We start from the raw sequence: 25,119 nt of genomic DNA, 5'->3' as shown, positions 1-25,119 counted from the left end.
TAGATGCAAAATTACATAGTTTTTAAAATTCCATTTGCAATAAAATTCAAATGCAAGCAATACTAACATAATATTCAGGGCTGCATACTTTTGTGAAAATCCATAAGGAGAATAATTGAGGACAATGGTTATCTTAGGGAGTAGTGAGGGGTTATGATGGGAAAGTTGTAGGAAAGGTCTGGGGGAGCTGGCGATGCTCTTCTGGATGCGAGTGGTGACTGTGTGACTTTTCACTTCCTCATAGTTCAAGAGACTATCATTTGAGGCCGGGAGTGGTGGCTCATGCCTGTAATCCCAGGACTTTGGGAGGCTGAGGTAGGCAGATCACCTGAGGTCAGGAGTTTGAGACCAGCCTGGCCAACATGGTGAAACCCCATCTCTAGTAATAATACAAAAATTAGGCAGGTGTGGTGGCTCACACCTGTAATCCCAGCTACTCCGGAGGTCGAGGCAGGAGAATTGCTTGAACCCGGGAGGCAGAGGTTGCAGTGAGCCGAGATCACGCCACTGCACTCCAGCCTGGGCAACAGAGTGAGACTCTGTCTCTTAAACAACAACAACAACAAAAAAACTATAGTTTACATTTTGCACATTTTTATCTTTGTGTATAGTGTTTCACACGCACAAAAAACTTAAACTTATACCATGTATTAATTCCTTTTCTGAACAGAAAACAGATACTGTCCTAGTAAACAAAAACTCTTTAAACTAAGCACAAACAACTCTGAAAGCAATAGAAAGAAAATATTTGGAGAAGTTTTGGAGGCTCATTTATGTAGGGCCTTTACATGAATTAGGCAAAGCACTCTTCTTTGGGAGTGTAATTTAGCAAAAGCTGTCTCCTTGGGTGGAGGCCCCACTACAGCATTCTTTCATGCATTCCCACTGATCACAAAACCCACACCACTACCTCACTGACGCCATACCCACTAACAGTCACGCAAAGAAAACAGCCATTCTATATTGTTCTTCGGTGCTCTCATAATGTTTAACCTTGCCTTTTACTTAAAGGATTACAGGAACTGGCCTTAGAAGATCCAAAATATCCAACCAAGGTTGCAAGTATCCCACCTCAGGAAGGAATGCTAAACAACTGATTCATACAGCCTTACTGCCACTAACCAGAGCACCAGGTGGCCCATTACTGAAGACAACCATTGCCAGCAGATAAGCTGACCCACGTCCCCTCCCCGTCACGTTCTCTACCCTGCCCAGCCTGCATTCCCTACCTTGACATCAATTTCCGCACATTGCCTAATAAAAGAAATCCCTATCAGCTCGTTTCAGGGAGTCAGCCAGAGAATCCTCCCTCTCCTGTGCTTCTTCCCTTGTGCCTGGGCATATGCTCCAATAAAGCCTTGCTAGGAAAACTCTTTTGGCCTGGTGAGAATTTCTATTGCATCAAGAGCCTAAGAACCCGTGGTCGGTAACACTTTGAGCAAAGGAAAAGGTCCCCCTTCCCTAGGGAGATGCAGCTCTGCATGCACCCATATGTTTGGTAGGTGGAGTGGAAACTGGCTTCCCGTTGCATATGCCTCTCTGTCTAGGAGGACAGAAAGATGATAATTACATGCATATTGGCCCACCAAGCACAGGCACACATGGAACATGTACTGGCACAGGACTACTATTGCCCAGGGCTGGTGGAAGCTGGCTGGCATTGTCCCTTACCATGTAACCTTCTGTCTTCTTCTCGTACCATTTCAGTACAGCATTGCACTTGAAACTGCCATATTCCTGGGCCAAGGCCACCAGAGGGTTTCTTCTTTCCACACTGGTTAGAGAGAAGAGCACATGTTAAGGAGAAGATGCTAATGTTTAGAATCCTCAGATTCACAAGAAATAAATACCTACTTTAGAAAAGCAAATGTCTAGTTTACTCAGCCAGAATCTGAAGAAACAACCACATTAGTTACATTAATAATATATTTGATGTCTCACAGTGTGAAATAAACATGAAATTGTGCCTCCTGACTGTCATGAGTCTGGGGAGAGTTTTGCTACATTTTGTTTTAAAATCCATCTGTTGCTCATCCATCTAGTCTTTTATTTGTGTAAATATAATTCAGGCTAGAACCTTTAATTCAATCTCATTTGAATTAAGGATATCTATACAAAAGCATTCTACAGGTTTCAAGACTACATCAGTATCTAAATAACATTTAAAAGGTAGAGACTGACACAGCACAGTGGCTCATGCCTGTAATCCCAGCACTTTGGAAAGCTGAGGCAGGAGGATTACCTGAGTCCAGGAGCTTGAAACCAGCCTGGGAAACACAGTGAGACCTCAACTCTGAAATAAATAAATAAATAAATAAATAAGCTGGGCATGGTGGCGCACACCTGTAGTCCCAGCTATTCAGGAGGCTGAGGTGGGAGGACTGCTTGAGGCCAGGAGTTCAAGGATGTAGTGAATTATGATTATACCACTGCACTCCAGCCTGGGCAACAGAGCAAGACCCCCATCTCTAAAAAATAAAAAAAAATTTCCCAAGGTATATTGGAAGGGCATATTAAAAATACCAGATATCCTGCCATTGCTTTACCTCAATGAGATAAATGTAAAATTGAAATAAATTGATTTTACTAATTTAACTTTTCACTATGAAAGATAAAATATCAGTAGCATATTAATATACCCATAGCCTTCCTGTATGCATTTCTGGTATAATGAAAAGGAGAATTTTAGAATAGCACTAATTCTGGTTTTTAAAACCTCTTTTGATTATTTAAATCTCGTGCACATAAACAGGACAATATGTAATATCTGGGGCTTTAAATTAAATCTCTAAAATATATGACTTCATCTATTTGGGTGCAAATATAGGCTACATCCAAAGGTATAACAATAAGACCTAGCTTATTCATTCAGACTTTCATAAATCCTTTGAGAGTACTCTTATTAGTAATTATAATATTTATTAAAAAGCTACTACTGGCTACTTGGGAGGCTGAGGCAGGAGAATTGCTTGAACCCGAGGCAGAGGTTGCAGTGAGACTCTGTCTCCCCAAAAAAAAAAAAAAAGCTATTACTCCAAAAGTAGCCAATTTTGTATATTGATAAATAAACAATACATTCATATTGTATATGAATGAGCATACTCCTAAGTTTTACTGAGTGAAATGTTGCGTGTGTTGCACAATGCAAGGGGCTGGGAGAGATACCAAACGTAAGCTGAACATTTACTGTCCACTAAATTACAGCATAAATGGAGATTAAGGCATATATTGTGCAGAAGTTATCCACACCACAAAGCAGTACAGAAATTAAACACCGGAAACAGTGTAAGACACCGAAGTCAGAAAAGGGAGAAGTTGGCCAGGCATGGAGGCTCACACCTGCAATCCCAGCGTTTTGGGAGGCTGAGGTGGGCAGATCAGGAGTTTGAGACCAGCCTAGCCAAAATAGTGAAATCCTGTCTCTACTAAAAAAAATACAAAAATTAGCTGGGTGTCATGGTGCATGCCTTTATAACCCCAGCTACTCAGGAGGCTGAGGCATGAGAATCACTTGAACCTGGGAGGCAGAGGCTGCAGTGAGCCCAGATCATGCCACTGTACTCCAGCCTTGGTGACAGAGTGAGGATCTGTCTCAAAAAAAAAGAAAAAGAAAAAGAAAAAAAAAAGGGAGAAGGGAGATGTCAATGCTGCCAGGTGTTAGCTGTAACTTCATGAAAGTTTTGACCTTTAAATAAAGAGAATAGTATTTAGAGTGTGAAAAGACAAAAGGAAGACAATTCAAGTTAGAACCTTATACACAAAGAATTACACTCAAATATGCTTGTGCAATATTGCTAAGGCACGGACTAAAACAGGTTCAGGTGGAGGGAGAGGCCGGGCCATTCTGGCAGATGGGCAGGGGTGGTGCTAAGTAGTGGAGCATCTAGAAGATCAGGATGAGGAGTGCGGATGACAGAGTCATGGGAAATTTCTGCAAGGTCTGCAGCAGTATGTGCTCAGTGCTTCAGAAGATGAACCAACATGAAGAAGCAGGAAGACATGAGAGAGGAAACAGTTGAAAGAGGTTTGCTGTAACCTGGGTGACCAGGGGCACTGAAAAGGGAGGAGGTGACAGAGGTGTGGCAGCAAAGACAAGCTCTTGGTGACCACCCTGTTGGCCTTGCAGTCCTCTCCCTCTGCCAAGCCCTCCTTCACATCCCTGCAAAAGTCCTCCTTAAACACTGATTTCAAAATGCCTCTCTAATCCTTACATGCCACTGTTTTCTGATGACTCCTCCTTAAAATATGGGTCCAATCTCACTGTACCATAACTCAAAAACAGGAACAAAATCTCACAAACTTGGTGGCTCCTCAGTGCTTTACCAAAATAAAGCACAAACCTCTTCCTTAGCAATGAAGATTTGCAATATGGCTCCAACCTGCCTTCCAGCTGGAATGTCCTAGTCACCTATCCATCCACCCAACAAATACTGACAGAGAGCCTACCATGCATATATATGGCAGAGTCCCTGGCCTTAAGAAGCCCACAGTCTAGTCCAGACACACACTACCACCCACATTCCCTGAACTTCTACTTCTCTCTAGACTTCTTATGCCAACTAACAACTCTCAAGGACTTTGCCTATTTAGTATTGTTTTTTTACAGCTCTTAATTTCATCTTGCACACTACTTACTGTCCAGCATCCTCCTTTTAAACTCACTGAAGATGGGCACTGCATCTTAATTATTTTCATGCAGCAAATATTTGTCGAAGTCAATTGGCCAGGAGGACAAAACAGAAGGAACAATCAAAGCTGATCAGCCCTATGTTTTTCTGATTTCTTACTGTTTGAGACACGATACCTGAAACTGCTTCATGGTTCCCTCTTTCTTGGGGCCACTTCCACTTTCCCTCTGGTGGAGGTGATCAGCAGTCTCATGTCCCCAAAGTCCAGAGAGGGGGGGTCTGCTGAGTGACTCCAGCAAGGAACTCTTGCAGAGGTGGGGGTCTGGCTTCAGTTCCTAGGTCCTTCCCTTTCGAAGATCTGTGGGAACAACCACATAATCACCTATTCCTGAAGAAGAGGCTCTTGATTGCCATCAAACATCATTCTCCAGTACAATAGAGTTCTCATTTTATCCTCAAGTATAAACATATATATGCTTCTGATGTAATAAAAATGCAATAGGGAAGTGGATTCTCCAGGCAGGACCACCACATCCTTTATAGGATCTATATCCAAATCAACCCTTGTTCAAAAATCATTCTGAATTTCAAGACGATGTCATCAGAGCATTAAACCCAGCATGCACCTTTCTAAGGACCTTATGAAACTGCCCTTACCTGAGGAAAGACATTACCTGCCCCCAGGTAATGTTTTGTTTTAATTGACAGACATCAGAGAGAGAGAGTGGCAGGAAAATGCCTCATGTGATGATCAGGTCACACGCAGCAGCAGGCAAGAAGGAAGCTGGGAACCAAGAAGAACTATTTTACATGAGAAAGGCCATTCCAGCCACAGGGCCTGGTTCAATAAAAAAGCAGAAATCATTCTGTAGCAGATAGAGCCACAGACAAAACCCCTCAGACACCGAGTTAAAGAAGGAAGGGGTTTATTCGTCCGGGAGCATCAGCAAGACTCCTGTCTCAAGAGCCGAGCTCCCTGAGTAAGCAATTCCTGTCCCTTTTAAGGGCTCACAACTCTAAGGGGGTTCACGTGAGAGGGTCGTGATCGACTGAGCAAGCAGGGGGTACCTGACTGGGGGTTGCATACACCAGTAATTAGAACGGAACAGAACAGGACAGGGATCTTCACAGTGCTTTTCTTATGCAAATAACCGATTAGGTCAGGAGTCGATCTTTAACTACCAGGCCCAGGGTGTGATGCCGGGCCGTCTGCTTGTGGATTTCATTTCTGACTTTCAGTTTTTACTTCTTCTTTCTTTGGAGGCAGAAATTGGGCATAAGACAATATGAGGAGTGGTCTCCTCCCTTAATTCTTTCAAGGCTCTTTCTGCTGTCATATTAGTCAGAATCAAAACAGATAATGAAATAGACTGAATCCTCCAGATGATATTTCTTTTTCTTTTTTAGATATGGAGTTTCGCTATGTTGCCCAGGCTGGATTTGGACTTAACCTCCTGGGCTCAAGTGATCCTCCCACCTCAGCCTCCTGAGTAGCTAGGACTATAGGAGCATGCCATGATACCTGGTCAGAGGATATTTCGTAAAGGACCATAAAAATATAGAACAGGACAAACCTTCCAAGATTGTCTAGTTTATAGTTATAGGGGAAACTGGAGCTGAGAGAACTAAGTGCCTTGTTTAGAGCTACACAGCAAGCCAGAGACCAGGCCCACAGTTGCTGCCCGTGACCCACAAATAGTCACGGAAGAAAACAATCCTTCTACAGCTCACAGCCACCAATTATGGGTACTAAAGTTGGGAGTGGGGCTAATTAGCTCTAAATAGCAGAGAAAAACAGTATTTACATCACTAAAGAGAACAACAAAAACAGCCCATTAATCCCTGTTTCTGCAGCTTCTGATGATGTCAATGTTGACAAGCAACTTCTGGGGATTGCTGGAAGCAAGCAATTGTCACTGTGATCCTTTGTTATTACAGTAAGTAGAATCATCCAAGCAGACAGGTGCCTGGAGGGAGCTAAGTGGGGAGTATTGTCAATGAGGTATTTACTTCAGGGCAATAGTTGTTGTGGTCTCAACTTTAGTATGCATCTTGGCAATGAAAACAATAGTTTTTTTGGCCAAGCATGGTAGTTCACACCTCAGTGCTTTGGGAGGCTTAGGTGAGAGGATTGCTTGAGGCCAGGAATTCAAGACCAGCCTGGGCAACAAAGCAAGACCCTATGTCTTAAAAAAAATCAGCAACAAAGTTCCTGTCTCCCTAGCACAAGCACACTGAGAGGTGCGGCTGGCAGGAGATAAGACACTTATTCCTCGCGTCAGCTGCACTGCTGGATCTAACGTCCATGACAAGTCCATTATTCTGGGGTTGAAACTGCAGTAAGTCAAAAGTCTTTTATGTTTATATAATTTACCTGAGAAGGGAAGGTCAGGAAGGTCCAAGCATTGAGTCATCCCTTTGCCGGCTGACCGCACACTGCCCTAAGCCGGATGCCTCTGTAAAAACCAGGGGGGCACCAGAATGGTGAGCTTGTAACATCAAGAACAGCACCAACACAGGTGCGTGTGTGTGTGTGCACGCGCGTGTGTCCAACAGTTCTTAAACACAGTGGAATAACTGGGGGAGTTTTTAATTAACTCATTTATTCAAATAGATAATATATGCAATAGACACAATCCTCAAAAGAAACAAAAAGGGTAAATAGTGAAGAGAAAGTCTCCCTTTCACTCCTGCACCCCAGTTCTCCTTCCCAAGAGTACTCATTACTAATCAGCTTTGTGAATATCTTTCCTGGAACGTTCTCTGTATATTCAAGGACGTGTGTAAAAGCATTCTATTTTGAATGGCCAACAAGTATGTGAAAAGATGCTCAACATCACTAATCATCAGGGAAATGCAAATCAAAACCACAGTGGCATGCTACCTCACACCTGTTAGGAAGGCCATCATCAAAACCCAGAAAAAAACAAGTGCTGGCGAGGAGGCAGAGAAACCCTTGTGCACTGTTCATGAGAGCGTACAATGGTGCAGCCATTATGGAAAACAGTATGGAGGTTCCTCAAAAACATAAAAATAGAACTACCGAATGATCCAGCAATGCCACTTCTAGGTATTTATCCCAAAGAATTGAAAACAGAATCTCAAAGAGGTATTTGCACTCTGATGATCATTGCAGTGTTATTCACAAAAGCTAAGAGGTGGATGCAACCCAAGTGTCGACCACCAGATGAATGGATGAAGAAAAGATGGTATATAATATACAATGGAATATTATTCACCCATAAAATGGAAATATTTTATTCACCCATAAAATGGAAATATTATTCACCCATAAAATGGAAATATTATTCACCCATAAAAAGGAAATCCTGTCCCATGCTACAACATAAATGAGCCTTGAAGACATTATGCTAAGTCAAAGAAGCCAATCACAGAAGGACAAATGTTGCATGATTCCATGTATGTGAGTGTATTAGTCTGCTTCAGGCTGCTATAAAAACAAGTCAGTTACCGCCAAGATACAATGGGAGTACAGGCATTGAATAAATGCTCCTGTTCCAAATGGGAGAAATTGACCAAAATAAAGAAGCCACAGGCCCCATACAAGTCCAAAACCCAGTGGGGCAGTCATCAAATCTTAAAGCTCTGAAACGATCTCCTTGACTCCATGTCTCACATCAGGTCACACTGATTCAAGGGGTAGGCTCCTATGGTCTTGGGCAGCTCCATCCCTGTGGCTTTGCAGGGTACAACACCCCTTCTAGCTGCTTTCACGGGCTGGTGTTGAGTGCCTGTGGTTTTTCTGGGTGCACGGTACACACTGTCAGTGGATCTACCATTCTGGAGTCTGGAGGACGGTGTCCCTCTTCTCACAGCTCCACTAGGCAGTGCCCCAGGAGGGTTCTGTGTGGGGGCACCAACCTCACATTTCTCTTTTGCCCTGCCCTAGCAGGGGATCTCCATGAGGGTTCCATCCCTGCAGCAGACTTCTGCCTGGTCATCCAGGCATTTCCATACATCCTCTGAAATCTAGACAGAGGTTCCTAAAACCTCAGTTCTTGACTTCTGTGTACCCACAGGCCCAACACCACATGGAAGCCACCAAGACTTGGGGCTTGCACCCTCTGAAGCAATGGCCCAAGCTGTACATTGGCCCCTTCTAGCCACCACTGGAGCTAGAGCAGCTGGGACACAGGGCACCAAGTCCCAAGGCTGCACAGAGCACGGCAGCCCTGGGCCCAGGCCACAAAACCATTTTTAACTCCTAGGTCTCTGGGCCTGTGATGGGACAGGTTGCCACCAAGATCTCTGACACGTCCTGGGGACATTTTTCCCACTGTTTTGATGATTAACATTCGGCTCCTTGTTATATAAATTTCTGCAGCTGGTCTGAGTATCTCTCCAGAAAGTTGGTTTTTCATTTCTATTGTACTGTCAGGCTGCAAAGATTCCAAACTTTTATGCTTCCCTTTTAAACATAAGTTCCAATTTCAGATCATTTCTCTCAAGTTCAAAGTTCCACAGATCTCTAAGTCAGGGGCAAAATGCCATCAGTCTCTTTGCTAAAACACAGCAAGAGTGACCTTTGCTCCAGATCCCAATAAGTTCCTCATCCCCATCTGAGACCACCTCACCCTGGACTTCATTTTCCACATCGTATCAGCATTTTGGTCGAAACCATTCAACAAGTCTCTAGTAAGTTCCAAACTTTCCCACATCTTCCTATCTTCTTCTGAGCCCTCCAAACTGTTCTAACCTCTGCCTGTTACCCAGTTCCAAAGTCACTTCCACATTTCAGGCTATCTTTATAGCAGTACCTGACTCTACTGGTACAAATTTACACTATTAGTCAGTTTTCACGCGGCTATAAAGACCTTCCCTGAGACTGGGAATTTATAAAGAGGTTTAATTGACTCACAGTTTCACATGGCTGAGGAGGCTTTAGGAGACTTACAATCATGGTGGAAAGGGAAATAGGCACCTTCTTCACAAGGTGGCAGGAGGGAGGTGGGGGAAGGGGGGGACAGAGAAAGAGAGAGTGCATGTGGAGGAGGAACTGTCAAACACTTATAAAACCAGGAACTGTCAAACACTTATAAAACCATCAGATCTCGTGAGCGCTCACTATCACAAGAACAGCATGGGGGAAATGGACCCCATCACATCCCACCAAGTCCCTCCCTAGACACATGGGGATTATGGAGATTACAATTCGAGATGAGATTTGGGTGGGGACACAGAGCGAAACCATATCAGTGAAGAATCTAAAGTAGTCAAACTCACAGAAGCAGAGAGTAGAGTGGTGGCTGCCAGAGGTTGTGGGAAGGGCAAGTGGGGAGTTGTTCAGTGGGTACAGTTTCAGGCAAGCAAGATAAAAAAGTTCTAGAGGACAAAAAGATGGCAACAATAGACACTGGAGAGTGGTAGAATGTGGAGGGGGCAAAGGTTGAAAAACTACCTATTGGATACTATGCTCACCACCTGGATGATGGGATCAGTTGTACCCCAAACCTCAGCATCCCACAATATACCCATGTAACAAACCTGCACATGTACCCTGCATCTGAAATAAAGTTGAAATTTTAGAAAAAGTTTCTGGAGATCTGCTGTACAACATTGTGCTTATAGTTAACCGTACTTAAAAATTTGTTAAGAGGGTAGTTTTCATGGTGTATTTGTTTTACCACCATTAAAAAAAAGCATTTCAGAATGCAGGTGAGAGTGATATTATTCAAGGAAAAACCTTGAAGAAAAACCCTCTGTTATTCTAAAAACACAAATGTTACAACAGGATTCCATTGCTTTGCATACCGTTTTGCTTCTTTCACTTACTGGTCATTCTCTACCTACCTTCTTGGTGGCTTCTCATGGGAAGTATCACACAAGAGGCCAAGCACAGGGCTCTGGGGCCACATAGCCACCAACCAGCTGCACGACTCTGGGTTACTTCATCCTCTGTGCTTCACTTTCTTTATCTATAAAATGGCACTGATATAAATAGTACCTACCCCAGAGGATTGTTGGGGGTATTAAATGAGTTAAATCTGGTCGGGTGCGGTGGCTCATGCCTGTAATCCCAGCACTTTGGGAGGCCAAGGCAGGTGGATCACTTGAGGTCAGGAGTTCAAGAGCAGCCTGGCCAACATGGTAAAATACCATCTCTACTAAAAAAACATAGAATTAGCCGGGTGTGGTGGTGCAGACCTGTAATCCCAGCTACTTGGGAGGCTGAGGCAGGAGAACTGCTTGAACCCAGGAGGTGGAGGTTGCAGTGGGACAAGATGGTGCCATTGCACTCCAGCCAGGGCAACGAGCAAATCCCCGTCTCAAAAACAAACAAACAAAAAAGAGTTAAATCCAGTTAGAACAATCAAAACACGGCCTGGTACATAGTAGACATTCAGCAGATTTTAGCTATTTTCATTACCATAATTTATTTGATCAATTCTCTGTTAATACTGGCATTGATATTGACATGAGTATTAGGAAATGAACATCCTGGTACATCTGTCTGTGCACATGAGTAGCAGGGCCATTGTGAGGCTTTCCAAAGCATTCTTTCCTTTAGAGGTCCTACTCCACATCGCATTAAACACAATTCCATGTATCCATGTCCCACATTAATATAATGGTATACAGTTTTCAAAAGTAGTTTTATATCTTGTTTTTGAAATGAGCTGAACAAAAGTGACAATATGGGGCATTCCTATCTCATTCACAATCTTGTGGGAAAGCGTCCAATATTTCACCATTAAGTATGACATATGATGTAGATATATAATAGAGACCCTTCATCAGATTAAGGAATTGCCCTTCTATTCCTAGTTTTCTAAGACTTTTCATTAAGAAAGGTATTAATCTTTATTGAATATATTTTGCTGTCATCTACTGAGATGACTGTATACTTTTTATACCTTTGTTAATGTGGTAAATTAACTCTGGTTGGTTTCAGTAGTTAAAACCACCTTGCATTCCTCAAATAAACCCAATTTAACATGATCTTTTAAATGTATCTCTGAGGCCAGGTGCAGTGGCTCACGCCTGTAATCCCAGCACTTTGGGAGGTCGAGGTGGGCAGATCACCTGAGGTCAGGAGTTCGAGACCAGCCTGACCCACATGGAGAAACCCCGCCTCCACTAAAAATATAAAATTAGCCAGGCATGGTGGCGCATGGCTGTAATCCCAGCTACTTGGGAGGCTGAGACAGGACAATCACTTGAACTTGGGAGGCGGAGGTTGCAGTGAGCCAGGATCGTGCCATTGCACTCCAGCCTGGGCAACAAGAGTGAAACTCTGTCTCAAAAATAAATAAGTAAATAAATAAATAAATGTATCTCTGAATTAGGTTTTCCAAGATTTTGTTCTGGATTTTTGCATGGAGGTTCATGAGAGAGACTGACCTTTTAATTTTCCTGTCTTTTAATGTCCTTGCAAGAATTAGGTATCGAAGGTATACTGGCCTCTTACATGATCTAAGAAAGTTTACCCTTTTTTCTAGTCTTTTTCTAGTCTCTGTATGAATATGTAAGACTGGTGTTATTTCTTCCTTAAATGTTTGGGAGATTTCATGATGAAACCATCTGGGCCTCCTGGCATTTCCTTTGAGATAAATATTTAAATTACAGACTATCAGGATTTCCTACTACTTTTTCTTATGTCAGTTTAGTAAGTGATGTTTTTCTAAGACTTTGACCATTTCATCAACATTTTCTAATTTATAGAGTAGTACTATACAGAGCACTAATCTGTAATCTCCTCATCACTGCTTTCATAATTATGGGATCTTTAGTGATATACCCCTTTAAAAATTCCTGATATAGCTAATTTATGCCTTTTCTTTATATCAGCCTTGTCAGAGGTTCGTCAATTTTAATAATCTTTTAAAAGAACAAACTTCATGCAGAACTTTTTAAAATAATCTTTTCATCACAAGTACACTGCTAAAAAAGAAATGTTTTTGTTGGACTGAAAGCATCTTCCTTTTGTGTTCACCTTTGAAGGGTATTTTCACCAAGTACGGTATTCTAGGAAAGCAGGCATTCCTTCCGCATTTTGCAGACGCCATTGCATTGTCTTCTGGCTTCCATCATTTTTGCTGAGAAGGCAGATGTCAGTTTTAGCTCTTGCTCCTTTGACATTAAGGTTTCTTTTTCCCCTTTGAGTGCTTTTACGATGGTTTCTCTTTCATTACTAGCAGTTTTAGCCTAATGTGTCTAGGTGGTTTTCTTTGCACTTACTTTGCATTCAGTTCATAGCTTTCAGTTCATATTGTTCTTGAATCTAGGGCTTAACATCTGTTTAGTTTTCAAAATTCTTGGCCATTATCTCTTCCAATACTGCTTCTGCCCTATCTGTCTTGTTTTTCTTGTTTCCCCTTTTGGGGACTCCAATTACACATTAGATCTTTTCACCCCATCCCATATAGCTCTTATGTCCTTTTCTCTATTTCCTATTCTTTGTTTTCTCTGCGCTTCAGTTCAGATATTTCTATCAACTTGTCTTTAGTTCTCTGAAAATGTTTAATCTACAGGTAAACTTTGTTGAGTCTTAAATTTAGGCATTTTATTTTTAAGTTATAACATTTCTAATGGATTCTTTTTTATAGATTGTGGTTTTCTGCTGAAATTATCCACCTTGTTACTTATTTTCTTTACTGGATTAATCTCAGTTGTTTTGAAGTCCGTGTCTAATATGTGGATCTCCTGTGTCTGTTTCTGTTGCCTATTTTTCTCTTGTTTTTTCATCATTTGGTATTATCTATTTGTGTACTTAGTATTTTTAAAATTGACTATGACACCATATTTTTTTTAATGTGGCTATAAGTTGAGGTTCTGGATGATGTAATCTTCCTTCAAAGAGTATTTATTTGAGTCCAGAAGGCAGTTAAGATAGGGAAAGATCACTTAAATTCAAACCCATGTTTCTATGAGTTTTAAGACTGAACAAATAAAAGACTTCTTTAAGATGTTAAGGAAGAATATTTTCATAATCTAACAGCTAGAAAGGTCTTTTTAAGGCAGGAAACAAAACACTTAAAATCATAAAGGAAAGCACTGAACACAAGATGCAACATTTTTCTTCAGTAAAATATAACTTCAAACAAAGTTCAAAGATAAAGAAAATAGCATTACATATAAAAAAGTTAAAAAGCACAATATATCAAGATTTCCTACAAATAGGAAAAAGACTAATACCTCAAAATAAATATAGGCCAAGTATGTAAGTTTTCATTCACACATATAAAGATAGATAAATGGTCTGTAAACATATGAAGAAGTGCTCAACCTTACTGAAGGACAAAGTAAATCAAGATATTATTGTTCATTTACTTAATCTTTAAAATTTATAGAGTGTGAAAATTCTGGGAAAACAGTACCTTGCATGCTATGAGTGGGAGGGTAAACTGAAGGGCAATGTGTCTATCAAGTTTTTCAACGTGCCAGGACAGGTCAAATACACTTCCTTTTCTAGGACTCCATTTTCCTTTTCTAGGAATCAATGTGTGGAAGATCTCAGGACAGGCTCACTTGATTCCATCCTCGTCTCTTTGAAGGGTGACTTACTGACTTATATGAGACTGGAAAGCTAAGGGGTGTATTTCCCAAAGTCCTTAAAGCTTGGCTCATCAAGTGGCCTAGTTTCTGTCAAACGGGCCCCTTCTCAGAGGATGTGGAAGGTATAGGGAGTAGAAGGCTTCCCTTCTGCAGCTTCTCCTGGCAAGCATGGCTGGGAAGGCATTTGCTGTTCAGTGGCAGCGAAGTGGAGACTCTTGGGTCTGTTCCATCATCTTCTGGGCAGTATGAGGCAGGCACAGAGCATGGTGTGCTGGCATGGACTGCACCTATGGCTGTGTGGTCCCAAGGCTGATCCTAGATCTTGGCAGCAGTGGTGGACCTGGGCATGTACCTACAGAAAGACTTCCTGATTCTGGCAGGAACAGAAGCTCCTTTACTGGACCAGCATTGAGATGCTCAGGGAACCCTTCCTGGAAGCTCAGTGGATGGAGCCTACTGCCTTCTCCAGCCCTTCCAGTACCAAATGCCGTGGATTAAATCCCTTTCTGCTTAACTACAGTGATCTCTCATATTTGCAAATGAATCTTGATCCACCCTTATATAGAAATAGCCCCTTTAGTGGTCAAAAAATTGCATAAGGATCTTCACTTTATTATTTACCCCAAGTAACCTAAAATCTATCAGTAGAAGTACAGCTACATAAATTGATGTGTATTATGTAACCTTCACAAAAAGGAATCATTTCTCCAAATTTTGCAATGTAAAGATGTCTCAGACATATTCCTTTATTCATTCAACAAATATTTGTTGAGCTTCTATCATGACGTGACCATGTTTCACTCCCTGTTATCAACAAAAGATGTGTTAGCAAGCAAAATAAACAAAAATCTTGGTCCTCACAGAGCTCACATTCCAATGACAAAGTGAAATGAGTAAGTGTTGGACTAATGTGTAAATGTGTAATATAATCCAATTTACACAACACACACCCTCTCTCAACACACACAGACACACACACACACACACATATGTATAAAGAAAAACATCTAGAAGGATATAGAACAAACCATAAGCAGTGGTTATTCCTGGGGCTCATCTACCTGGCAGGAGAGATAGCAGCTGCTGGGGAGGTCCTCATTGGTATTTCGCTTAAGGGGCTTCTAAGGGCCTTATGGACAGAAGTATTCTGTCCAGTTCCACCTGCCAAGAAAAGAGATGGGAACATTTACATGTTGTTCCAGTTCAAAATAGCAAATAATACTTTTTGATTTACCTCTTTGGTGACTTGAGAAGTATTCTATGGCGTTTAGTGTGATATTTATTATCCTTTTCTCCCCTGGACTAGAGCTGAATTGGAGAAATGAGATGGGAGGAGGAGTTAGCTGAGTGGAGGCCAGTCCTAGATGTAGGACAACTGAGTAAAACGAATATGTTTAATAATGAGGTGCCTAGGGGAGGAAGGAACAGCAAAGTTCTTGCACAAACTGTGACTGTTAATTCATTTCCCATCTTCACTGACTCACTCACTGGGCTTTCACGTCTTTCAATACGTGTAGTTTAATCTTCATTTAATTTAATTGCAAACTATTTTAGCAGAGATAATAACCGGGTACATTCTAGGATTAATTTTTACTACAGCCTTTTTTTTTCTAAGACAGAGTGTTGCTCTGTTGTCCAGGCTGGAGTGAAGTGGGGCAATCTTGGCTCACTGCAAGCTCCGCCTCCCAGGTTCACGCCATTCTCCTGCCTCAGCCTCCTGAGTAGCTGGGACTACAGGCGCCCGCCACCACGCCCAGCTAATTTTTTGTATTTTTAGTAGAGACGGGGTTTCACCATGTTAGCCAGGATGGTCTCGATCTCCTGATCTCGTGATCCACCCGCCTCAGCCTCCCAAAATGCTGGGATTACAGGCATGAGCCACCGTGCCCAGCCTACTAGAGTCTTTCAATACAATGGCATGTTCATTGCAGTCCAGGAAGAAAGATACTGTTACAGTGGACAGATGCATATTCTGTTTCTTCTATTTGCTATCTTTATGTGTACAGTATATGTATGAAGTATAGCTATGCATCTTTCTCATATATGAAGATAAACATGACTAAAGGGGTATTGTGAGTCTATCAGAAAATTCCAGGAAACCTGGGAGCACACCAAGATCAGAAATGACAGATCAACACAGGTGCTCACATACAAGACCAGGGAGAAAAATGTCTAGCAGGCTGCAAGATGGGGATGGCCAAAGGGTGCCTACAAAAGGGTCAGGTGCACAGTTGTGACGCCTGGTTTCCTTGGAGATGAAGCCTCTGGCTGACCGTGCTATTTCTCATGAGATAAGAAAATGGCAAATAGTAGTGACCTGACTTTAATGGCTATGAGAGGCAGAAAAGAAATGAGGCAAGACAAGAACTGGAGAGGAGGAAGAGGTAGAGAGGAAGAGGCTGCTTTTGTGTTATGAGTCAGGCTCTCCATCAGTGCCTCCCCGGAGCCTTGGCCAGGCTCCTGCATGCAGTAGCTGCATGTGGTAGTACCTGGAAAGTGCCCTTGCGGTTGTAACAATGTGGGGCCAGGGTAGAGTCGAGAAACGTTTGATATGTCGGGCCAAAGTTTGAATTTGGAACTTTGCTTATAGAAAAAAATGATTAAATACCAGGGCATCGCAAGTCAAATGACTTGATGAGTGACTTATGGTGGTCATGGGCTCTGAGGGCGCTGGAGGTGTTCTGTTAACACAGACACCAGGCCATTGGCCAGCAGCATCGACCTTGGGGGACTCTGGCTCTTCATCCACAGGTCTGCACGGCAAAGGTCAAATCAGACTGAAAAGGTGGATGATGTCTCCATGGGAGAAAAAGACACAGAGGAAAACAGAGCTGATGTGGAGAAAATAAACAAAGCTGGAAGGGAAATTCTAAATTTAACATCCTATTTTCTCTACCAGCTTTGAATTAGGAAATAATGTAGGCATTGCTCTCAATTTTTTAAAAAGCTGTTTCTTGAGAAATGGTCAAAAATGATATTTTTATATGTAGAATGACTTGACATTAGCTCTAATTAAGAAGCCTGTATGCTGCAAATTGTGAAAAAATGCAAATGTTACTGATCATAAATATTTTGCTTATTGTCAATGGTGAATGCAGTGGATTGGCTTGTTGGCAAATGCTCCAAACCCCACGTAGCACACAGAGGCTGGAAAGATGAAATCTCAGAGCTCTCCTGCAGCTGGGATTTTGGGTGTGATTTAAGTTTCACCATCAGAAAGACTAGGGCGAGACCCGGAGTGGCAACTGAGTCAGGGGGAGAGAGGCAGGGCACAGGGCGTTCACTATGTGCACAGAGACTGTAGCAGAGACAAGATGCTTCTGGTGCTGGTGACTGAGGTGGCAGCTTTCCAATTGGGTGGGCAGCTTTCTGAAGTTAAGGCTTCTGTCCTGGTGGAGGGAGCAGGTTCCCTGGTGGTCCAATTCTGTGTGGAGACTTTGGGAGCTGCCCCTGGAAGCTCAGCCCTCCCAACAATTCTGCAAGCCATTTAACGCTTTTCTGTCTAAGCCAACGAGAGTGCAATCCATTATACACAACAGAATCCTGACTCAGACATTCTGTCTTCTAAGCCTGAGTCATAACACAACTCTAAAATAACACTGCAATTCTGCATGAGGTGAAGCTCTTGCTCTCACCCAAATTCCCTGGTGTGTTCTTTGTGAGGTTTCTAAGTTTAAGCACAGACTCATAGAAAGTCTTTTATGATATATCATTGACCCAATCCTCAATCTTCTCATGCATGGCTTCCTCATCTAGGGGACTTTGGCATGTCATGTGATCTCCCTGTGAATGAGCCAAGACAAGGACTCCCAACCTTCTGATTGCTAAATCATTGCTCTCTTCATTATATCATATTGTCACAGCTGTTTTGCAAGATGACTAATTTATGAGAATAGTTCAAACAACGTATCTGGAAGTAGATTTTAAAAAGGTCAGTGGAAGTTTAAAATATTTATTTACTGATTGTTTTGAAGTTAATCTAGCTACTCATAAGCTTCTGTGGTTGAATTTACGGTGTACTTAATTCTCCAAGCTTTCCTCTGTTGCTGTGTAAACATGAATAGAATACATTTCACAGAAACAGAACTTAAAACGGTTAACCCACACTGTCTTACACTCTTGACTTCACAGCCCCTTCTTCTGAGTGGAAAAAAAAATCAGTAAACTGAAAACTTCATTGGAAGAAACCATCAGGAACTTAACAAATTGTAGGGGGTTGGGTTTTTAAATAATTTTTAAAGGTTTACTGACAGGAACTGGTTTTCACATTTTCCCCTTTATGTTACACAGAATAAAATCAGGTTGGCAAATATGCAGAAACAGAATGAAATCAGGTTAGGTCTGAGGAGAAAAAAATCTCCTCTGTCTGTGCCAGCCATTCTCAGGAACGTCATCAAGAAACAAAATGGGCCACCTTCTTATCAGTCCATTTAAATGACTTGGTCCCCAAGGCCTCCAAGGACAATCATTTTAAATAATTCATGTTCATTTCCTTCTTTGATAATTTAATAAGAAAAAAATAGAGAAGCCTACATTCTGCTGAGGTATTCCTTTTAGTTATCTAAGTTTCTCTACAATTCATTTATCATCTAAATTCTATTTATCATTTATCTATTTATCATTTATCATCTCTAAATTCTATTTATCATTCTCTACTGAACGATAAATAGACTCATTCAGAGTGTATAAGAAAAAAGCAAGGCCACAAGAATTAATTTCCAGTACCCCTGTCTTTGGGCATCCTAAGATGTTATTTCAAATGCTCAGTCTGCTTGGCTAGAACAATACCACTCAGTATGAGAAAGCCCTGCATCATTTAAGCAGATTAGAGAAATACCCACTAAATACTTCCCATGTTATATAACAGCAAGTGTGTGTGTGTGTGTGTGTGTATGTGTAGGTGTATGTGTAGGTGTATGTGTGTAGGAGGCATTCACAAAACAAAGCCTGAACTAAATAACCAAAGAATATGGTTATTAAGAATGCTATTGGTGGCTGGGCATGGTGGCTCATGTCTGTAATCCCAGCATTTTGGGAGGCCGAGGCGGGTGGATCACTTGAGGTTAGGAGTTCGAGACCAGCCTGACCAACAGAATAAAACCCCGTCTCTACTAAAATACAAAAATTAGCTGGGCGTGGGTGGTGGCACACATCTGTAATCCCAGCTACCTGGGAAGCTGAGGCAGGAGAATCACGTGAACCTGGAAGGCGGAGGTTGCAGTGAGTGGAGATTACTCCCACTCCAGCCTGGGCGACTGAGAGAGACTCTGTCTCAAAATAAAAAATAAAAAATAAAAATAAAAAAAGAATACTATTAGTGTCCAGGCCTGGTGGCTCACACCTGTAATCCCAGCACTTTGGGAGGCCGAGGTGGATCACTCAGGCTGGAGTGTAGTGGCAACATCTCGGCTCACTGCAGGCTCAATCTCCCAGCCTCAAGTGATTCTCCCACTTCAGCCTCCAGAGTAGCTGGGACTACAGATGTGCACCACCACACGTGGCTAATTTTCTTTTTTTTTTTTTAAGAGATGAGCTTTCACCACGTTGCCCAGGATGTTCTCGAACTCCTGGACTCAAGCGATACGTCTGCCTCAGCTTCCCAAAGTGCTGGGATTACATGCATGAGCCACTGAGGTTGGCTCTTTCTTTAGTTACACCACTGATGAAATAGCTGCTTTGTGTTTAGGGGCCACATTTAACACAACAAAATGAAGCATGTGTTCTGCTTGTCCCCAGCATATAAAACTATGTTAATAACAGAAAATTTCACTGAAACAAATATGCAGACATAATATGGTTTGGTTCTGTGTCCCCACCCAAATCTCATGTTGAATTGTAATTCCCATTGTTGGAGATGGGGCCCGGTGGGAGGTGACTGGCTCATGGGGGCAGTTTCTAATGGTTTAGCACCGTCCTCCTAGTGCTGTCTTGTGATAAGAGTTCTCAAGGGAGCTGGTTGTTTGAAAGTATGTAGTACCTCCTGCTTCATTCACTCTCTCTCTCCTGCCAGCTATGTGAATATGTACCTGCATCCCCTTCGCCTTCCACCATGATTGTAAGTTTCCTGATGCCTACCTAGCCATGCTTCCTGTGTGACCTGTGAACTGTGAGTCAATTAAACCTCTTTTTTTTTTTTTTTTTTTTTGAGACGGAGTCTTGGCTCTGTTGCCTAGGCTGGGGTGCAATGGCGTGATTTTGGCTCACTGCAAGCTCTGCCTCCCAGGTTCACGCCATTCTCCTGCCTCAGCCTCCCGAGTAGCTGGGACTACATGCACCCACCACCACGCCCAGCTAATATTTTTTGTATTTTTAGTAGAGACGGAGTTTCACCGTGTTAGCCAGGATGATCTCGATCTCCTGACCTTGTGATCTGCCTGCCTCAACCTCCCAAAGTGCTGGGATTACAGGTGTGAGCCACTGTGCCTGGCAATTAAACCTCTTTTCTTTATAAAATACCCAGTCTCAGGTAATTCAATTTTTTTTTTTTTGAGACTAAGTCTTTCTCTGTCTCCTAGGCTGGAATACAGTGGGGCAATCTCAGCTCACTGCAACCTCCGCCTCCCAGATTCCAGCGATTCTCCTGCCTCAGCCTCCCAAGTAGCTGGGATTACAGGTGTGTGCCACCATGCCTGGCTAATTTTTGTATGTTTAGTAGAGATGCGGTTTTGTCATGTTCGCCAGGCTGGTCTTGAATTCCTGACATCAAGTGACTCGCCTGCCTTGGCCTCCCAAAGTGCTGGAATTACAGGCATGAGCCACTGTGCCCAGCCTCAAAGTAGTTCTTTATAGCAAAGTGAGAACAAACTAATGCAGTATAACTCCACTGTATATGACAGGCACATTACCATGTGTCTTAAAAATGTTATCTAATTTAATTTTCCACAAAACCTCCACATATTATCTCTTATTTTAGAGGAAAATTTGATGATGGTCAGATGGTTCATGAATGGTAAATCTGGGATGCAAATCCAGCTCTGGCCATGCCTTTCTCAAATTTTCTGTTGTGCACAAGTGTTCTGTGAGAGGTATACAAGGTTCCAAAAATAATGCTGATGGTATTTCTTCTTAAAATATAATAATATTTAAGAAAAAACATTCCCAATATTTCTTTCAACATTCCTATTTTTGTACAATAATCTGTTCTTACAATGTGGCAACCCATACCTGTAAATAACATTTGGAGGCCAGACTTTCTGATGGTGTGTCACACACAGCAGGTGACATGCACGCACCCTATAAGCAGGCAGCGTCTCCACAGAGCACAACAAGGTGCACGGCCCTCCTCAATGAACGTTGGTCTGCCTTCTATGTCTTACCTTGTCATTTAAGACCATACACATATATGTCGGTAATTATTTCCCTTTAAAACTTTTATTTAACCTCTCTAATTTGTTGCTTTCTTTGTTATATTAGAGAACAGAGTCTTCAAATGCCAGTGATTGTCTATAGCTTTTACTTCCTCAAGACACCACTTTATGTTGTTTATTCTGATCCAGGCACAGGTGAGCTCCTATACATGATTTTTTTTTTTTTTTAATGTTTAGTAGAAACAGGGTTTTGCCATGTTGGCCAGGCTGGTCAGGCTGGTCTTGAACTCATCACATTAAGTGATTCATCCACCTTGGCCTCCCAAAATGCTGGGATTACAGGCGTGAGCCACCATGCCCAGCCCATGATGATTTTTTAAGTATTCAAGGGTAACTCCATTTGGGAAGTGTTGCATGGCACCACTGCTACCTTCACAACTGGCAGATTACTATTTGTGAAGGGGGCGGGTTGTGCCAACCACATGCTCATGCCTTCTGGGATCTTTCCTGAACACCTGGATGAAGCCCAGTACCAGGCCTTTCGATTGATCTCCCATGAGTCCCCTCTACCCGTCTAGTTTCTGTACTATACACCCAGCCACCTGAAGTTTTTTTTCTTTTATGTCCTGCCTCTGTGCCTTTGCTCATTCTATGCCCTTGCCTGGAGTGTAATTTTCTCTAAATACTTCTTATGGTTTTACACAAAATGAATCTAAGAGAAATTTGTCCCTCTATTGTGAGCAGAAATTATGAAGTACTCTGTCTCCAGATGTCAAACAGTATCTTCTGAATTTTACTTTCAAATTTCAATATAAGCATATTCAACAATAAAATCAAACAGGATAAGACGGCAATTTGAACATAAGCATCTTCATCTACAAATCTGAACAAAAAGAATCAAAGAAACGGTAAAAATCTTGTAGTCAGGTATCATCTACAAGCCTAGACTTTGAAGAATTTCTGCTAATAGAGAGTATGTGACCCTCCTCTCCATCTCCCTCTCCTCTCCCTCTCCCTCTCCCTCTCCCTCCTCTCCCTCTCCCTCTCCCTCCTCTCCCTCCTCTCCCTCTCCCTCCTCTCCCTCCTCTCCCTCCTCTCCCTCTCCCTCCTCTCCCTCCTCTCCCTCCTCTCCCTCTCCCTCTCCCCTTTCTTCGGTCTCCCTCTCCTTCTTTTTTCGGTCTCCCTCTCCTTCTTTTTTCGGTCTCCCTCTGTTGCCGAAGCTGGACTGTGCGCTGCCGTAATCTCGGCTCGCTGCAACCTCCCTGCCTCGGGCTCCTGTGACTCTCCTGCCTTGGCCTGCCGGGTGCCTGGGATTGCAGGCGCGCGCCGCCACGCCTGAATGGTTTTTGTGTTTTTGGTGGAGACGGGGTGTCGCCGTGTTGACCGGGCTGGTCTCCAGCTCCTGGCCTAGAGTGATCTGCCTGCCTCGGCCTCCCGAGGTGCTGGGATTGCAGACGGAGTCTCGCTCACTCAATGCTCAATGGTGCTCAGGCTGGAGTGCAGTGGCGTGATCTCGGCTTGCTACAACCTCCACCTACCAGCCTCCTGCCTTGGCCTCTTAAACTGCTAAGATTACAGCCTCTGCCCCGCCGCCACCCCGTCTAGGAAGTGAGGCGCGTCTCTGCCTGGCCGCCCATCGTCTGGGATGTGAGGAGCCCCTCTGCCCAGCCGCCCCATCTGGGAAGTGAGAAGCACCTCTGCCCGGCCGCCATCCCGTATAGGAAGTGAGGAACGTCTCTGCCCAGCTGCCCATCGTCTGGGATGTGAGGAGCGCCTCTGCCTGGCCGCCACCCCGTCTGGGAGGAAGTGAGGAGCGCCTCTGCCCGGCTGCCCCATCTGGGAAGGGAGGAGCGCCTCTGCCTGGCCGCCACCCCATATGGGAAGTGAGGAGCGCCTCTGCCTGGCCACCCTGTCTGGGAGGTGAGGAGCGCCTCTGCCCGGCCGCCCCGTCTGGGAGGTGAGGAGTGCCTCTGCCCGGCCGCCCCGTCTGGGAGGTGAGGAGTGCCTCTGCCCGGCCGCCACCCCGTCTGGGAGGAAGTGAGGAGCACCTCTGCCCGGCTGCCCCGTCTGGGAGATGAGGAGCACCTCTGCCTGGCCGCCCAGTCTGGGAGGTGAGGAGCGCCTCTGCCTGGCCGCCACCCCATCTGGGAGGAAGTGAGGAGCGCCTCTGCCCGGCCGCCCCATCTGGGAAGTGAGGAGCGCCTCTGCCCGGCCGCCCCGTCTGGGAGGTGAGGAGTGCCTCTGCCCGGCTGCCACCCCGTCTGGGAGGAAGTGAGGAGCACCTCTGCCTGGCCGCCCCATCTGGGAGGTGAGGAGCGCCTCTGCCTGGCCGCCACCCCGTCTGGGAGGAAGTGAGGAGCGCCTCTGCCCGGCTGCCCCATCTGGGAAGGGAGGAGCGCCTCTGCCCGGCCGCCCCATCTGGGAAGTGAGGAGTGCCTCTGCCTGGCCGCCACCCCGTCTGGGAGGAAGTGAGGAGCGCCTCTGCCTGGCTGCCCCATCTGGGAAGTGAGGAGCGCCTCTGCCCAGCTGCCACACCGTCTGGGAAGTGAGGAGCGCCTCTGCCTGGCCGCCACCCCATCTGGGAGGAAGTGAGGAGCGTCTCTGCCCGGCCGCCCCGTCTGGGAAGTGAGGAGCGCCTCTGCCCGGCCGCCCGGTCTGGGAAGTGAGGAGCGCCTCTGCCTGGCCGCCCCCTCTGGGAAGTGAGGAGCGCCTCTGCCTGGCTGCCACACCGGCTGGGAGGAAGTGAGGAGTGCCTCTGCCCGGCCGCCCCGTCTGGGAGGTGAGGAGCGTCTCTGCCCGGCGGCCCCGTCTGGGAAGTGAGGAGCGCCTCTGCCCGGCCGCCCTGTCTGGGAGGTGTACCCAACAGCTCCGAAGAGACAGCGACCATCGGGAGCGGGCCATGAGGACGATGACGGTTTTGTTAAAAGAAGAGGGGGAAGTGTGGGGAAAGGAAGGAGAGATCAGATTGTTGCTGTGTCTGTGTAGAAAGAGGTGGGCATAGGAGACTCCATTTTGTTCTGACTAGGAGAAGTTCTTCTGCCTTGGGATGCTGTTGATCTATGGCCTTTCCCCCAGCCCCGTGCTCTGTGAAACATGTGCTGTGTCAACTCAGGGTTAAATGGATTAAGGGCGGTGCAAGATGTGCTTTGTTAAACAGATGCTTGAAGGCAGCATGCTCTTTAAGAGTCATCACCACTCCCTAATCTCAAGTACCCAGGGGCACAAACACTGCAGAAGGCTGCAGGGACCTCTGCCTAGGAAAACCAGAGACCTTTGTTCATGTGTTTATCTCCTGACCTTCTCTCCACTATTATCCTATGACCCTCCCATATCCCCCTCTCCGAGAAACACCCAAGAATCATCAATAAATACTAAAAAAAAAAAAAAAAAAAAAAAAAAGAGAGAGAGTATGTGGTGGGGGGGAAATTAAAATAAAATACCAAGAGCTTTCCCCCAAATCCCTTCCAAAGAAAATAGAGATAAGGGAAACCCTCCACTAATGTCCCCCACCCTAGAAGGCCAGGGCTGGTGAGGAGCATGAGAAGCCCAGAGAGATGCAGGGCATTCTGGCAAAAGATCAGGAACAAGAGGAATTTACATCTGAGGAGGCCAAGGTTGGTTTACCCCAGACACAAAGGACAGTAGTGACAAGGGACAGGGCAGGAAAA

General features: G+C 44.2%; 1 pseudogene; it reads right to left on the bottom strand.

Annotated features, from left to right (window-relative positions):
* LOC129051216 (cytospin-B-like) overlaps window positions 1–25,119 on the bottom strand; it is a 93,653-nt pseudogene that overhangs the window by 51,223 nt on the left and 17,311 nt on the right.

This window comes from Pongo abelii, chromosome 19 (assembly GCF_028885655.2).
Source record: "Pongo abelii isolate AG06213 chromosome 19, NHGRI_mPonAbe1-v2.0_pri, whole genome shotgun sequence".
In the NCBI taxonomy this organism is placed as follows: domain Eukaryota; kingdom Metazoa; phylum Chordata; class Mammalia; order Primates; family Hominidae; genus Pongo; species Pongo abelii.
Note: the sequence above shows the minus strand (reverse complement) of the source record. Positions and strands in the feature narration are given on the sequence as shown.